Genomic DNA, 17,142 nt, shown 5'->3' with positions numbered 1-17,142 from the left:
ATCCGCACGTCCGCGATCTGTCCTTGGGCGAGTTCCTCAAGAGACCTAGACATTGCTGGACGATTGAGCCGGTTGAGACTATGAGCCGCATCGACCGGCATAAACAGAATTGTGTATATCGTGGGCTCTCGCGTCTTCGTCGCATTATTACTTGTTGATGGAGACGGCATCACTAGTCTTCTTTTTCGCTGCCGCCTTGCCACAGGCACGAAGTCGCCTTCTTCGGAGCTTTCGTCGCTGGCCGTAGAGTAAATCAGCGTGTCCTCGCTGTAGGCATCAATCGGGTGGCCCGTACGCTTTCTCATGGTAGCTGCAGATGACGTCGATGGTTACGGTGGAAGCCCAGGTGAATCCACGTCCATCGCCGCAGTCACTGGAACGGCGTCTTTCACAGAGCCACAGAAAAACTTTGAAAAATTACAGATACTGACAGCAGTGTTCTACGCCAGAATCACTTCGTCGTCGTCCTCCCAGGGGAGAGTAACTGTTCATCGCCCGAAAGAGGAACTGAAAAGACAGTAACGGTTCGTCCTCCTGCCATTACTCCTTTTCGGGGAGTTATGTGAGTTGCTCTCTTTTTTTTATCGCCCGAAAGAGGAACTGAAAAGAGAGTAACGGTTCGTCCTCCTGCCATTACTCCTTTTCGGGGAGTTATGTGAGTGGCAATGCAATTTATTCTTCAAAGGAGAAACCCCTATACCCCCAATACTCTATTTTGGCGTCGCAATTTTATTCTGTCATATAAAAGTGGCCTGCCATTGCAAATTGCTGGCAGGCTGCGCCCACAGTGCTGCTAAGAACTAAAGTAAAGTGCTCACTTGTGACACTTGTAGTCGACTGGGTTCATCGACAAAGGCGCAGAAGAGGTGCCTTAAGCCACAACGTTACATCATTTGCATAAATGTACTTGCCCTATTATTTGCGTAAACATACTCTTCCTAGTGTCGCCTATTAATTCGGTGCCGTGATTTAGACCAATCGGGTTATTATTTAACATATCACTACGTATTTGCATTTTTTCTTCACGATGCAGAATGATGTTACGTACCCTAAACGCTAGAAGCGCCAACTACATCCTAAGCTTCCTTTTATTTCACCCGTTGATAGTGAAATCGAGGCAGAGGAAGGACTACTCTGATGCAAGTAACAATGAAAGGCTTCCACGGTAACTACAACACTTTGCTTTCCCGCTAAAGCCTGTGGCTAACGAGTAGACGCAAAGCGAGGGAGCCTATCAGAGCCATTAGTTGGCCACCAATCCAACGACAACGCGTAAAGCACCATTGTAGATGCCCACGCGAGCGAGCATTAGCCGAGCATTTATCAGGTGTGTCATCACCGTCGCAAAAGGGTAAAGAAGGAACCGGAGTTGTCAGTGGAAGTGGGAAGGCGACTTCGGATGAAGGTAGTGTGCGTTGCCATATACTTGGACGCCGATCCTTTTTTTTTGCCGACCATGTTTATCTGTGCCTCAACAGTAGGAAATCAATGAACGAAAACACCAAATAGGGTGGAGAGAGTGTTCGACTACCATGTCGTGTCTACATTGCTTCTCCCTTGCGTGGCAGTCATAACGCGCAGTTGTAGGAGCGACAATGATAATCTGGTAGGCATCATTCATAACACCAAGAAGTTCGGGCGCGTGCTCTCAGAGACAGAGGAGAGCAGTCGATCGTGTGTGAGGAGTCTCTCAGAGGAAGTACTAATATTATGCCTAAGGGCGGACTTCCGAAAAAAAAAGAAAATGAACATAGGACAATGGGCATTCAGCACCGCAAAACGAGGAAAAGCAGAAAAACGAGCACGTAGTTTGTTATAAAAATGGAGTAAAATGAAGCAATGTTGGGCTTCATGCACTCAGTTTTTACGGTGATACAGAAAAGACGGCAAAAGTATAGGAATGAAACATTAGGAGGGTAAGACGCAAGTACTTGAGAGCGTATGTATCTCCCTCTCTTTGATAGTGTAGAAGACTACAAAGCAAGCATGCATTGGTCAACCTAGTGTCGGGTGTCGTAAACATCTTCAGAACGAGGTTAATGGTCACTAAGTTCACGTAAATCTGATATTCGAAGCACAGGAGAAAAATATGACAATTTCACCCGAGATGATGATGATGAAAAACATTTATTACAAAAGAGAGAGGTACGGGGCCAAAGCATGACCCTGCTACATGGTCGGCGTCCTTAGTCCGGGACACCGCATGACGAGGCCCCTACTCGCGCCCGTCTCACCAGAGCCCGTTGAGACTCTAGTGATGAGCAGTTGAGGAGGGCAGTCTCCCATGCCTCTCGGGAAGGGGTAGGGGAAGGGGGTAGGTGGGGATTTTTCGTACACGCCCATACCATGTGGAAGATATCACACGTCTCCCCACAGTGTGGGCACCGCCCATCTGTGTTCGCATCGAAATGCTTTAGGATTGCAGGACAGAGTAGAGTACCTGTCTGCAGGCGCCTTAGAGTTCGCTCTTCCGCCTTACTCAGCCCCTTTGCAGGAGCCGGGTAAAGACGGTGAGTGTCACGATAATAGGTGAGAATTTCTTTGAACCGCAGCAGCGGTGTATTGGCCTCCGAGTCATAAGAGCCAAGGTGAGGAGCCCGGTGGGTAAGCGCTCGGGCGGCCGCGTCAGCGGCCTCATTACCTCGTAGGCCCTGATGGCCAGGAGCCCATACGATGCGTTTCTGGGCTGGATCAGCGAGAGCCCGTTTTAGAATTTGGCTGGCTAGGGGGGATATCTCTCCTACCAAGTAATGAGTACATGCTTTCCTGGAGTCCGTGATGATAACTTTCGAGTTGGGGTCCGCAGCAGCAAGCGCTATCGCGACTTCCTCAGCGCGCTCTGGATTTTGTGCTCGGAACGAGAGCCCATTGACATGCTTTTCCCGGTGAACTACAGAGGCCGTGTAAAATCGCGTGGGCGAAGGCCCTGCTATATCTACGTAGAATACACCAGGTCGGGAGCCGTGTTGCCTCTCAAGCGTCCGAGTCCGCGCCTGTCTTCTGCTTTCGTGCGTGTGCTTATCCATGTTACTGGGGAGTGGAGCGACCGAGAGCATATGCCGCCACAGTTCCGGAATACGCTCCGCCTCCTCTGCAGTGCAAGTGTGTTGTATATGTAAGCGGTTTAGCAGGCGGCGCCCGGGAGCCGTCTGCACGAGTCGCGTATATTGATTCATAAGGTGGGCCTCCCGCAACTTCTGGTAGGAGTTGAGCACACCTAACGCCTTCAGTTTGGCGTTGGAAGTGGCCACCGGGAGATCCAGAGCTCGTTTAGTAGACTTACGAATGATGGCATCTATTCTTTCGTCTTCTTGCTTGTTAGTGCGAAGGTATGGGACGGCGTAGAGGATCCGGCTAGTCACGAAGGCATGCGCGAGCCGAAGCGCGTCCCTGCCCCGCAGACCACCCCGCTTGTTGGAAACACGGTGGATCATGCGCCCTACCTGTTCGCCTATTCTCTTGAGTTTTGCTATAGTGGAGTCTGGTCTGAGTCTGTGGTGAATGAACAGGCCCAGAATCCGGAGCTCCTCCACCTCTCTGATGGGAACCCCAGACAGGGAGATGTGTATGGCTGACTTATCTCTTGGCTTCGCTCTAACGTGCAGAAGCTCTGATTTGTTTGGAGCACATTGGAGTCCACAATCGTTGGCATACGCCTCGACTATGGATGCGGCCTGCTGAAGGCGTTCCTGCATTTCACCAAGGCTCCCTTCAGTGGTCCAGATTGTAATATCGTCGGCATATACTGCGTGTTGTGTGCCTTCCACCCTAGCCAATTCGCTTGGAAGGCGCATCATAGCAATGTTGAAAAGGAGTGGTGATAACACTGCTCCCTGTGGGGTACCCCGTGTTCCCATTTCACCCGAGACGGTGGTTATGTCCAAGCCGCGAGCTACGGTGCGCCTCATACTAAGATAGTGCATTCTATATGTAGTGCACCAGAATATGTTTTACTAATAATCTTTCACTGAGTATCTGCAAAATAATAGCACATTGCTTCGCAGGCAATATTTTGCAAGAAGAAGCTGTTGTTACTAGGTGACCAAAAATATAATAACATAAGGGGTTAAATGCAGACATTTCGACCAAAATTTCACTGACTGGGTAGAAAACTTAGGAGGTGGAGATGGCTCCAGCCCAGGTTGCAGAGAGCCCAACGTTTTGGAATAGATTAAGTGCCTTACTCAGGGGTTGAACCGTTCCCTAGGAAGAATGATTTCAGTATTCCTTCACAGCCTCCGAAATATGATAGAAAGGCGAAGCAAGAGCCGTAGGGAAACAGGATGGGTAGATGCTTCCATGAACAACAACGTCACCCTCGGAGAAAGGGACCAAATCTGTTCTGAAACGTTGGTCTCTCTACATGACATGCTTTGGCCGCAAATAACACACACACAAAGCAAAGAAACTATCAACGACAAGCACAAGCACCACTTCCAACTCTTGCTTGTCGTTGAGCGTTTCTTTACTTTGTGTGCGTATTATTTGCGGCCAAAGCATGTCATTAAGCAAGTACCAACTAGGCCAACAAACAGTATTGTTACAATATGTCTCTCTACATTTAGGGTTACTCAACACCTCGAAAACCTGGTACTATTATGAAGGATGCCGAAGTGGAAAGCTCCAGAAATTTCAAGCATCTCGTGTTCTTTAAACGACATTGACATAGCACTGTACACCGTTCTTTAACGTTTGGTCTCCTTCGAGATGCTATTGCAGTGGCCGAGATCGGACCCGCTATTTTCCCGTCAGCAGCCTAACACCTCCACACAACCGAGGCGGACGTTGCAGAAAACAGTTCACGAGAGTAGGCACAGAAAACAGATAAAGTTTTCTTCAATTGACAAAATGATGTCTCTAAATAAACTTAGCAAGTGCAGGCGCTAATGAGCTGACGCACGGCTAATGAAGAACAAGTCATGATATTTTTTGATACGTTAAACTGGCTATTAAAAAAGCGTTTGCCCACAACACAAAATACCCGTGCAAACAAGCCTATACTAACGTCAGTGGTACGCGATAAGTATTCACTTATGTGCTTAGCTTAATTCCTTCCTTGTGTGTATTTCAAAGTAAAATTGCTATATACCAAATTGGGAAGATGAAATAGCCTGGAGACTCAACGCTGCGAAATATTAATATCTATAAGTGAATATCTTCGTAGAAACAGTGGTATAGAAATATTTTTTTTTTGTTTAGATCATTCTGTATTATTTAAGCGCTTCGCCGTGTTTATTCTTCCAATCATAGGTCGTTCTTAGCAATGCCCTGTTTACGCTTTCAAAAAGAAATGACCCCTGTGAAAGTGTGCTCTGAGGGAACAACGAAACAGCGTTGGGCAATGTGCCCGGAAGCAAACTGTCAATGTTTCCACACAATGGTGTGCTCGATTGTGATTCTGTTTGAACGACAAGCCGCACACGACACTATAATGGAGACTGCTCCCGGACATTATGCACTGTCTTGCCAAAAGCCCGTGCAGAAAACTACAAAATATCCAGCGTCGATTAAACATTTTATAGCCCATAATTGAAGTTTCCCAATTCATTGTTTATATGATTATGAGCTACTTCAAAGAGGAACACTTCAGGTTCATTTCGACTATCAGGGGCAGTATTATTGATTTATTGATATGTGGGGTTTAACGTACCAAACCCACCATATGAATATGTGAGGCGCCGCAGTGTAGGACTCCCGAAATTTAGACCACCTGGTGTTCTTGAACGTGCACCCAAGTCAGAGCCCACGGGCCTACAGAATTTTCGCCTCCATCGCTCTTTTTGTGTGAATAAATCTATGTACAAGGGTGATTTTGAATTCATGCCTCATACAAATGTGCCATGCATGACCGAGAAGCTGACCTCCACCCTCTGATTTTACAGCGCACCGCCACAGCTGGTCGAGCTTTACAAGAAGCGTTCGTTGTGCGTCTATGAACAGAAGAGAAAAGTTTAGCATAGATATCACGTATTGCGACGATGACTAGTGCCAACGAATGTTCATCAGAGATACAAGGGAGCTTGTACAATGTCTGTCGGTGTTCGGCAGCGATAGCACCAAACATTCTCGATGCACCTACGTTGGCGCCTAGTGTCACATCCGCATTGCGTCGACTAATGTACATGTGTATTATATAACAATTGTGGTAGTTGAAGATAAAAAAAATATACCGAAACACGCAAGGATGGTATGACCAAGCTCATAGTAAACACTGGTATTTAGTATGCACGTCTTCAAAGCGTCTTCAATTACGATAACTTTGGCGCTGTGTTCACTTCCGAGTAATAGGGTAAGCTACGTGTGCGCTCATGCATACACTAACACTCTGCACGTGGTTCATCAACACGGGAGACGGAGGTTCGTACCTTGAGTCACAAAAGCACGCAGGCGTTAAATGTCTCACTGCTATTGGTCTCGCTTACCTACAGACACAACGTTTGACTGCCGTCACCACTGCCTTTCTGAAGCACTTATTGCAGAATCTTTATTATCCGGTGCCAACGAACGTGAAGCAGTTGGCTGAGGAGGAACGCCGCTGGTGTATGCGGAATCTGCATTATTTTGACAGCCGGCTGTCACACGCTAACACGAAGCAAAGGGCGAAGAACGTAGCTTCATGTAGTTCTATACTTGGCGATGCTAGTGCGCCCAGTGTTTTTTGCTGGCATAGAGACACTTTAACCATGGCCTTTGAGACTGGCAGACAATCTCCGAGGCTATGCTTCAACAGCGTCATCACTTAATTTTTCCATATCCTAACTATTAAGTGTCAGGACTAAGGACTCTGCACTTTCCCACACCATTCAGAGACAGCGGCTACACCCCGTACAGCCCAGCCCTGTCAACAAAGATCATCGTGTGAGAGAGAATGTGGCAGAGATGTAAGGCTCGTTTGTGGAATACGTGCATGTTAGTGTGAGGTGGGGTGTTGTGGAGGCGTGCTATCGAGTGTCGCACTAGAGTAGAGCGTCGGGCGCTTTTCATCGTGGATGGAGCGGTCATAGACGCGATTCCTGGCAGTGAAACAATTTTCATTGTTTCTGTTTTCTTTTAAAGACGATAGTCTTTCTTGGGGACCTTCGACGAAAAAATTTTGGTCTGTCTGTCTGTTTGTCTGTACATTTGTCTGTTTGTCAGCCCTAACGATACCTCAAGCGGCACCAAACGGCCAATCCCATCCGCAACGCCCACTAATATTGCTCAAGGTTTAGCGTTCATAGTTGTGCGATTGTCAATTAAAAAGCAATTACTGCGCATATCTGAGGCGCCACAACAACGCGTCGATGTTTTGTATGTCTGCCTTTATACTATAAGAGGCACACGCAAGTAACTCTAAGGAATGTAGCTATTAACCGCGCTGCGCTGACAGTGCAACGCGATGCTCAAAAAGTTGTTTCCAACGATTTGCTATACGACGTCACAGTGGTGGCACCTGCCCGTCGCTTTGCGTTATACACTTTATAACCTCCGAGACTGGCGCGCATCTTTCCCCGCGGGCTGCACGCCTTCGTTTTCGAAGATGATTGCCAGACGGCACTTGTGTCTAACGTGCCTCGATGCGCTCATTCACCTCCGCTACACGCTGGAGGCACTCTAACGCAGCGCCTGCCGAATACCGTTCACCAATTTTCTTGCGCAGAACATCAAATAAACGTTTTGCTCACTCTCTCCAGACGCAAGATTATTGTCTTTCGACGACATTTGCGGTGTAACATGCAGATTTAAAACCAATTTTTTCATTCGTTAGCGTTAATTTTAGCAATATCATATTCATGGCGCTATAATACGCCACTGAAGTCTTGGAGATCCACGGCATAAAACACTGTCTTGCAAAAAGAAAAAATAATGCATGAGAGAGATTAGCAACGCTCGACCCGGACAACAACGGGCCGTGGCTAATTGGTTATGAAACGTATTTACAACCTCTGGTCACTGCGCGACAGGAGGAAGACTGGTAGACGTGTGTGCCGACGAGCCAGTGACCATAAAACAGAACCGCGTCTCCTAGTGCAAAGTTAAAGCTAACACGAGCTCCCGCGGTGCTCCACTAAATTAACGGGCTCGCAAAGCGGCGTGCCTGTTTACACAGGAAGACGGGCGCATGCCGAAATGAGGGTACACATCACAGAAACTTTGAGAGGCGTTAGAACATGAGGCGCTTTTAAGGGCAGCTCTGGGCCGCTAATGCTGGCGTGTTTCGAAGCAGGAAGAACAGCATTGTATATACACTAAAGTATATTCCGTATGCCTGTGCTACAGCAAGGCCTAGCGATGTGCGATAGCCTTGTTAAATGGCGTGCCAAATTACTAATTTCACCGTGTTTATTTATCAGAAATAAACTAAGACGTGTTTTAACTTATACGGAATACCTAGAATGAATTAATGGTAGGGGCTGAGAAAAAAGACTCGGTGTGGTTTATTGAAAGGCAAACATTTCATTGTAAGACGCTGTAGCACAATAATTAGGCTCACGATGTTTTTTTTTTTATAACTACAGGTTGTCACGTTAATAATGTCCTTCGTCTTCCAAGTTTTAGATGACGGTTGTCAGTATTTCAAGTATGCATGAATATACTTCTCACATGGAGTTGAAAATCGTTGAAAACATTGGTGTGAGTGCCTCACCTAGCACCGGCAGCCGCACAAACGTTACGCTTCGTACACGCAAGCGCGCAATCATTCAGCGATAGAAATTAAAACAGTGACAATTTAGGTTTAATGAGAATCAACAGGCAATCAAGCCAAAAAAAGCACAAGGGACGTTATTTGTAGTATTATGATACAAATGTGAATAAATTAGTGTACGTAGAGGAAACGTGCCGCAGTCAGGCACCCAACATTTACAATTCGAAGAACGAGTAAGCTGCCACATGTGTAAAATATACAATAAAGCTTAAAGCTTTTATTCTAGAGAGTGATTGAATAAACTTGATTTAAGATGGGTGCAGCAGTTTTCCTTCGGGCTAGCCGGAGGAGAAAGGGATTATCCCTGCAATATAGTTTAGAGATTGATACATACATACGATGCGAATAAGTGTTTTTTTACCAGAAATCTAAAAAATTTTCTTTAGCCTTCGCTACCAATTATGGTCCACAACTATCCTGCCGACCAAAGAATATTCTCACTGCTACGTCAGCGAAAGTTATTTCAGTCTCAATTCCGAGAACACGTGCCTCCCCCCCTCACACCCCTTTGGTGCCTTTCCGCCAGCTGCCCCCGTATTAACTTCTTCAGAACGACGTGAGCTTTCAGAAAAATTATCTGCTCTTGCTTGCGTTCATTTCTAGAAATCGTGCCCGCTGAACACAGTAAACACTTAGTCAGTTTGAGGATGAGACGAGAGCGGGGTAGATGATTCATTAGTATCATTACCACTGACTTCATTACTTTGACAACTATTTAATCAATTTAGAAATGCCAATGGGCTAGTACTAGAGATACGGTGCTTAGAAATATCGTGCCTTTGAAGAGAGCATGTTTTGCTGATATCTGTTTTCTTTGTGTTAGGCGACACCTAATGGGAACAAACTGATTGATTGATATGTGTGGTTTAATGTCCCAAAGTCACCATAAGATTATAAGAGACGCCGTAGTGGAGGGCTCCGGAAATTTCAACCACCTGGGGTTCTTTAATGTGCACCCAAATCTGAGCACATGGGCCTACAACATTTCCGCCTCCATCGGAAATGCAGCCACTGCAGCCGGGATTTGATCCCGCGACCTGCGGGTTAGCAGCCGAGTACCTTAGCTACTAGACCCCAGCGGCGGGGCATGGAAACAAATGCTGGCATGCTTATGAAGCCATTCTATACAGTCGTGTCTCGCAACATTTTTCCCGTTGCTTCTTCATGGCAATGTAATAAGCGTGGCGCTCCGTATCTACAAACAAATTAAAAACGTTATTATAGACGAGTAAAGCACGTGGACCGCAGTCTTGAGGCAGCGAAAGCAATATCGCCTTTTCTATGCTCTATTTTAGAAAGCCGTTAATGTTGATTCTGTGGACTGGAGGTGCTTGCAAACGCTTCCGATTTTCATTCCGCTTTCGTGCGAAGGATATTGGGCACGGAAACTCTATATAACAGCTTCTTTTCTGTGATAACTGTGCTCTGCCGTAATGATGCAAAATATTCTTCACTCCAGTGTTCCCAGCATCTGAGAAAATGTTTGTGAATCTAGTGATTGAATCACCAATGGTTTTTGAAAATAAAGAAAACTCAAACTGCCCCGCAATCTTATTTATGAGAGAGGCCTTCCATTGAATTATTTGTAAAATGCGGGTTCTGTGTAATCGCTATATTTCGCACTACGCAGGGTGGCCCTTGTTTGGCGAAAGTTGAGATCCTTTCGAGCTTCTGTGTCACCCTCTTTTGAACGATCTAACGAAACAAAAAGTTAAAATACATTCCTCAGTGCAAGCAGCGTGCCATTGGAACGTGGCGTCAAGTCAAGGGCGGCCGCCGATGTTGGATAATGCCTTTAAACAAGAGGAACCTTGTTTCATTCAATTCTCGTTCCATTTAGTGCAGCAGTGCACTAAATTATGTCTGACATTTTTACTTGGAGTTACTGGCTGTTCACAATCATTTTTAAGCGTTGGATGTCTGCGCTAAGTATACTTTAGAAACAGTAGCACCATGACCATTGAGATATATAGTTGCGGCCGAGCGCCAGACAACATCGCGGCTGGTGCTATCTCCGAAGCTACGTGTATAATGATCATAGCTGACCTGCACTTGTTCTTGTTGACCTTCTGCTGTGGCACATGATCACTGTGGGGAATTGACCCATAATTGAGTAGTCTAATTAACTTTTATTCACTTTTAGAATAATTGAGGTTATGAAGTGAATGTGATACAAATTTCAGAAGGAAACATTGATGCTCACGGCATTCTAGCGCATTGCTCCGTCGACGCACACACACTTCTTCTTGATCATCGTCTACTTCGTATCTTCATCGTTATGTTCGTCTTCTTGCTCACACCTCAAGCACGCGCCCCTGGCTGATGAGTTGACGGAGTGGGTGACACGCCTGCCAAGTCAGGACTTGCTATGAGTAAGCTAATTAGGCTACATCTAACTTAAACCATGTGATGAAGCCTGTGAAGCTTAGACCGAGCTTATTGAGATCATGCTGATTACCATGGTGCTAAATATAGTTGAAGTTATTAAAACCAATTTATTAGAACCTTGTTGACTAAGATCGCGTTCATTAGGATTGTGTAAACAAGAACCAGGATAATTACAATAAGAGTAATGAATTCCTTGTTATAACCATATCTGATGTAATTATTGACATGCCAGCTACAACCTTACCAATCAATATGTAACTGGTGTATATCATGTTATTACAGACCAAGGTAATGAGTGCCACTAAATTTGAGACAGAACTGACGCTTAAAATGCTTGACAGTAACTCCAAAACAGTCCCGAGTTGAACTGGCGCCTTCTCATAATCAGCGAGTATGCACCCGTCCTAGCACGTCAATGAATGTGATTGACACATGACTTAGGTACAAACTGGGTCGGCCCAACATGTTTGCTCTTGCCGAAAAGCAGTGCTCTCACTGAAACGCCAGCTAGCGGTATGATTAATCAACAGCCTTTAATCACACTGGATAGTATTCGCACACAAAAAAGCAAAGGCTGTGTCATAAAGTGGCTACAATGTGTCGCATTCGATGACGCATATTATAATCAGTGCCACTACATTTGAGACAGAACTGACGCTTGAAATGCTTGACAGTAACCCCAAAACAGTCCCGAGTTGAACTGGTGCCTTGTCATAATCAGTCAGTATGCACCCGTCCTAGCGCGTCAATGAATGTGATTGACACATGACTTAGGTACAAACTGGGTCGGCCAAACATGATTGTTCTTGCCGAAGAGCAGTGCTCTCAGTGAAACGCCAGCTAGCGGTATGATTAATCAACAGCCTTTTATCACACTGGATAGTACACGCACACAAAAAAGCAAAGGTTGTGTCAAGAAGTGCCTACAATTTTTCTCATTCAATGACGCATATTTTAAAACAATAACATGCTATTAGTTTGTTTTCGTGCATGTCGACACGGTACTGTGCACTGGTATGCATATAATGACGCTTAGGCGCTGGCCTGAAAATAGCGGTTTTAAAGCAGGCCGTTGCATTCTGATGGTTGCAAAATACTAGAGGTCCATGTACTTAAGCTTGCGTGCATGTTAATAAACCCAAAGTGCTAAACATTTTCGGTACCCTACACGTAAGGTAAAATCTCCAAAATGAATGTTTCCGTCTGGTTTTTTGTCTGCAAATCATATTTATCACTAGCGACGTCATACCAAGCGGGTACCTGTCGGTGTGTGTGCACGCGTGTGCTTGTGCATGTGCGTGTGTGCATGTGTTCGTGTGTGGTGCGTGGTACTGAGTGGTCAGAAGTTTTCGCTCTATTTTCTGGTGCTGATAAAATAAGCGAGTCACTTTGCTTCTGAAGCTTTGTAGCCAGAACAACCGCGATTGTCACAAAGTGTAATTAATAAGTAACACAGAGCAGCAAAAACATTATTATACAATAAGCTTGCTTTTGACGTTGATAACGTGTCCGTACAGATCGGTACAAAGACGGCCTTTTTAAGACTTCGGTTTCACTTCAAGTATTCTTCAAAAAAGAGAGTCGTTAGTTGTTCAGATGACTTTATTTGTGACGCGACAAGATTTCTTTTTCCTGTTCTCGTATCTCCTGCTATATGTACTTAGTAATTGGATTTGGGATTCTGGCATGCATTGCTGTTTATTTTTGCGTTTTTGCAAAAGCCTCCGCTATCCACATTTGTACATGGACATAGATAACGCCCCACGGCGGTGGTCAAGTGGCTAAGGTACGCGGCTGCTGACCCGCAGGTCGTGCAATCGAATCCCGGCTGCGGCGGCTGCATTTCCGATGGAGGCGGAAATGTTGTAGGCCCGTGTGCTCAGATTTGGGTGCACGTTAAAGAACCACAGGTGGTCGAAATTTCCGGAGCCCTCCACTACGGCGTCACTCATAATCATATAATGGTTTTTGAACGTTAAACTCCACATATCAATCAATCAATGAGCATAGATAAACCAGCAAACAGCGTTTATCTCTGAAATGTGGTTAATATCTTAAGTCTCAAGAAAAGTATAGTCTTATGTGACATTTATGTCGTCAACGAAGAAGTCTTTCAATGGCAAAAATAAGAGCGAATAACCTTTCTAAGTTATATTTTCGATTTTGTTTTCAGTAGAGCTAAAAAAGAATAATGACTCAAAGGGAACGAAACAAAAATCGAAGCACCGTAGTGTGGCGCTCCTTTTGGTGTTACTGCTAGAACCATTCGCGCACTCATCAAGCATAACTTGCTGAGTGAAAGTTCACAAATCGTGGAAGAATATGTGAGAGAATGCAGCTACAAGATGAACAATGACAAGGAACAGAGCGGCTGCAAGAGACAGTCGGTCATAAGGCGATTCTACATCATCCCAGAAAGATATTGAAGAAAACAAGCAGCCGTGTCAGCCCGTACAGACTTCCCAGCATGCCTGACGAGAATTTATGAGCCAAAGCGAAATTGAAAAGAAGTTTTTCTCGCGCCTACGAAATCACCTCAGAAGGACAAGCGTAAACCATGCTCGAAGCACGCGAAGTCTTGCGCTGACGGGTTCCACAGAGAATGAATGGCACGGCTTCACATTTGCCTTCCTTTATGGCAGTATAACAGCTACGATGAGTATGTAGTAAGCTTCTAAAAAACAACGAATAAATCAAAATAAGGTCGGGCTTTTGGATGAGGCTCTTTGTGCTATGCCGCTCTTCCTCCCAGCATGACCCCGCTCTTAGATCAGTTGTTTTTTTTAGAGAGACCTTTTTGCGAAACATTTGTCGAGAAAATACCAAAGTGACTCTCGAGGCCCGTTCGGCAAAAGCATTCTGCAATAAAGGCGCGCTTCACTTCAGATGTCTCCCTCATATGATGCTTTAACATTTTAGAACGTTTGTTTGCACAGCTAACCACCATTCACAGTTTTATTCTTATTCGTCCACTGCAGTTCTTTACCGCCATCAATATCTGCTGTTCGTCCTATTAGAACATAAGATGGCCGTTCCCGCGTAGCCTAATCTATATACCTGTGGTAGGACTTGGTTCCTTATGGCACTATGTCGCTTGCCAGCTGTCTTGGAAAGGTGACAGGTAGGATGGTATAAACTCACCTAAAGTGGTGCCTGGAAAAGTACTGTATGGCTCATTAATAACTATCTATGTATTACTAGGTACGAATTAGAAGCTTATTATTAACCTCGTATTACTAGATTAATGTAAACTTACAGACAATTATAGCAAGGAAGGTACAGAGAATATTATTAGAAGTAATTGTAATTTAAATGTGAAGAAAGAAAAACAGGGTGAAATGTTAACTTGCCATGGGCCGATACCAAGCCTGAGACCCTCGGATAACGCGTTCGATGCTCTAACAACTGAGGTACAACGGCGGCTATCCCACCATCCACTTTAATGAATATGTATGCGCATTAAACGTGGGAGCGTCAGTCAGCGTCGCCTGTTGCCTTTGCGGTGATTCTGGGACACTTGTTCTTTGCCTATTGGTTTCACGTAACATGTAATCTTATTATGAGCTGGAAGCTGACCAATAAACCCTCGAATACCATCTGAAGGCACTGACTCTGCCAGATAGACACCCTCTATATGAATAAGGAAAAAAGGGTTAACTTAAAGGCTTTTTTTGCATTGTTAGAAACAATATTAATGAAAACTGACAGACAATATGCCAAAGAAAGTATATGCAATAATATTAGAGCTAGTTTTAATGTAAATGTGAAGAAAGAAAAGTGGATGAAACAATAACTTGCCGTAAGCAGGGATTGAATCACATAGCTTATTCTGCCCCATATCCAAGCTCATTTCAATTGTCACGCTCATTTCTTGCGCTCAAGCAAACGCGTTCATGCGTCATCGAACTGAGACGTCAGCTTCCCCTCTTCTGTTTTCTGGTGGTATGGGACGTTTCATTGTAGGAGCGGTGCCGTGTGCTGCTCCCCGCAGATGTGTCGCATTCACCTCTGATGTGAAAGTCGTTGTGTGACTGCAGTTGTGAGAACAAATTCTTACATCGCCAAAAATGTTTATCAGAAAGAAACGAAGTTTCATTTTCAGTTTTTTTTTTACTTTTGGGGAAACACGGTAGTGTGAGTGCTTTAGCTAACGGCAGCTGGTAAAAGAGTAGCACTCTAAGGTATACCTCGAAGTGCTACTGTTTAATAAAGTGACCCACACTCACTTTGTTCAGACGTGAATCGCATTACTTGTGCTTGAGATTCTTGCGATAACCTGGTCGTTTGTTCGCAAATGAATCTGAAGCATTATACCAAATAGACTGCAAACAATCGACCTATACTGAGCAGCGACATCTCCGAAGGAGCCCAAAATAGGATTCATGCTACCACAAAATTAAACGAAAGTTATCGACATCGCACTTCTTGTGAACGGATATTATTTTAAGTTGTCGGCATGTTTTTTTATGTTTCTTGTCTGCTGATAACGTATATAGTACTTCTTCAATGACTCCTGCTCGTAAAGTATTGTGCAAGAGGCCACCGAGAAAATAGTGGCGTGATGTGGAAAATAGAAATTTAATATACTCAAAACACTATTTAAGTAAAACCGTTCATATGCAGGTGTCTGCGATGTTAATGATTAAGATATTTCCGTTTCAGGACTGCTAATGGCGGCGGTGTTCCAGGTGTAGCTTACTTACCTCTGCATTATGCAAAAACCGGGACCCAAAAAAGTGGCAAGCTCAGCTATAAATGGCATAAAAATGTGTCAGCGCAAATCTGATGGCGTTTCGTGCCCTTGAGCTATTCTGTCAACTGCGATCCATTATAGCGCTGAATAGTTTGACACGAGGCAAATATTTATCCGCTGCAGTCTCTGCTTTATAACAGGTACCAAACGAGAGTAGCGAAGAATAAGTGCTGGTTTTCCCATTCTAATTTTCCTACTCATTTAGTGATACTGGGTTTCATAGGTTATACGCTAGGCCACAGCTTAGAAGCCAGCCGCCATGGCCGGTTGTATTTCCATGCAGGCGAATCGGGTTGAGTTGCTGAGTTACAGAGCAGCTGAGAGGCTGGGTGCGCTGAGTTGTGTGAACGCACGTTTGTTGGCTATTACAGTCTGCTAAATAGAGAAGGACATCGCAAAAAAAACAGAAATGGAATGACGGTAAATGCACGCACGCACGTAAAATAACATTCACAGCACAATCGAATTTGTTCGCAGGACTCGCTCGCCGTGAAAAGGCGGAGTAGTACTCTTCGTCCGGAAATTGCTAAGTGTAAACACAATTCTTGCAAAAGCACAAATGTAGTGATGGTTGAGTGGTGTTTTTCGCACACTCATCGAGTGCAAGGGCCGTGCTGGCATAGGCGTTCGCAGAGTAGTCCACAGAGTTGAAAGGGAGAGCAGCGAGGATTAATGCAGCCCCCTCTCCATATTGGATGAGTCCGAAAGAGAACAAGCTACTCGATGAATGAAAACTAAAATCAAGCTAAGACATGCTGCTCACAATGACCTGTTTCCGGCTTTCGGGGGTCATGGTTGGCAGTAAACCATTCCTGGTAAGCAACAGAAGCGCACTTCGGCCTCCACATATTGTCGAGAGGCGGCATCGCCATAACTAACGCACTATAAATAAGGGCGGGACTTGCCCGTCTTAGCTAGGACTTAGTAAATCCAAAGGCTGACTTGCCACTCGCTATTGTGTATATTGAAGGAACGGCGACCCCCTACGCCTCCCTACGCCCCAGTGCACATGACTATAAATGTTGGTGATGTCCAAAGCGGACCTCTTTTCATGGAATGACAAAGCAGCTTGGAGAGTCATTAAATAGTGATGCACGTGGTGGTGCATGAATTCAGCAGTGCGTTTTACGACGCGCTGACCGTGAACACACTGGGCAAGCGATTAGCCAGAGGGATGGAGTAGCAACGAATTTCATGGCGATGTTGCATATCATGGAATCGCGGTTGAAATTGGCAGAGCGTTTGCTCGGCAACAATAATCGCAAGTTCTCGGTGTATTCAAAAAACTTCTAAGCCGCTTACGTGGCTCGACTGG

This window comes from Rhipicephalus microplus, chromosome 1 (assembly GCF_043290135.1).
Source record: "Rhipicephalus microplus isolate Deutch F79 chromosome 1, USDA_Rmic, whole genome shotgun sequence".
Lineage (NCBI taxonomy): Eukaryota > Metazoa > Arthropoda > Arachnida > Ixodida > Ixodidae > Rhipicephalus > Rhipicephalus microplus.
Note: the sequence above shows the minus strand (reverse complement) of the source record.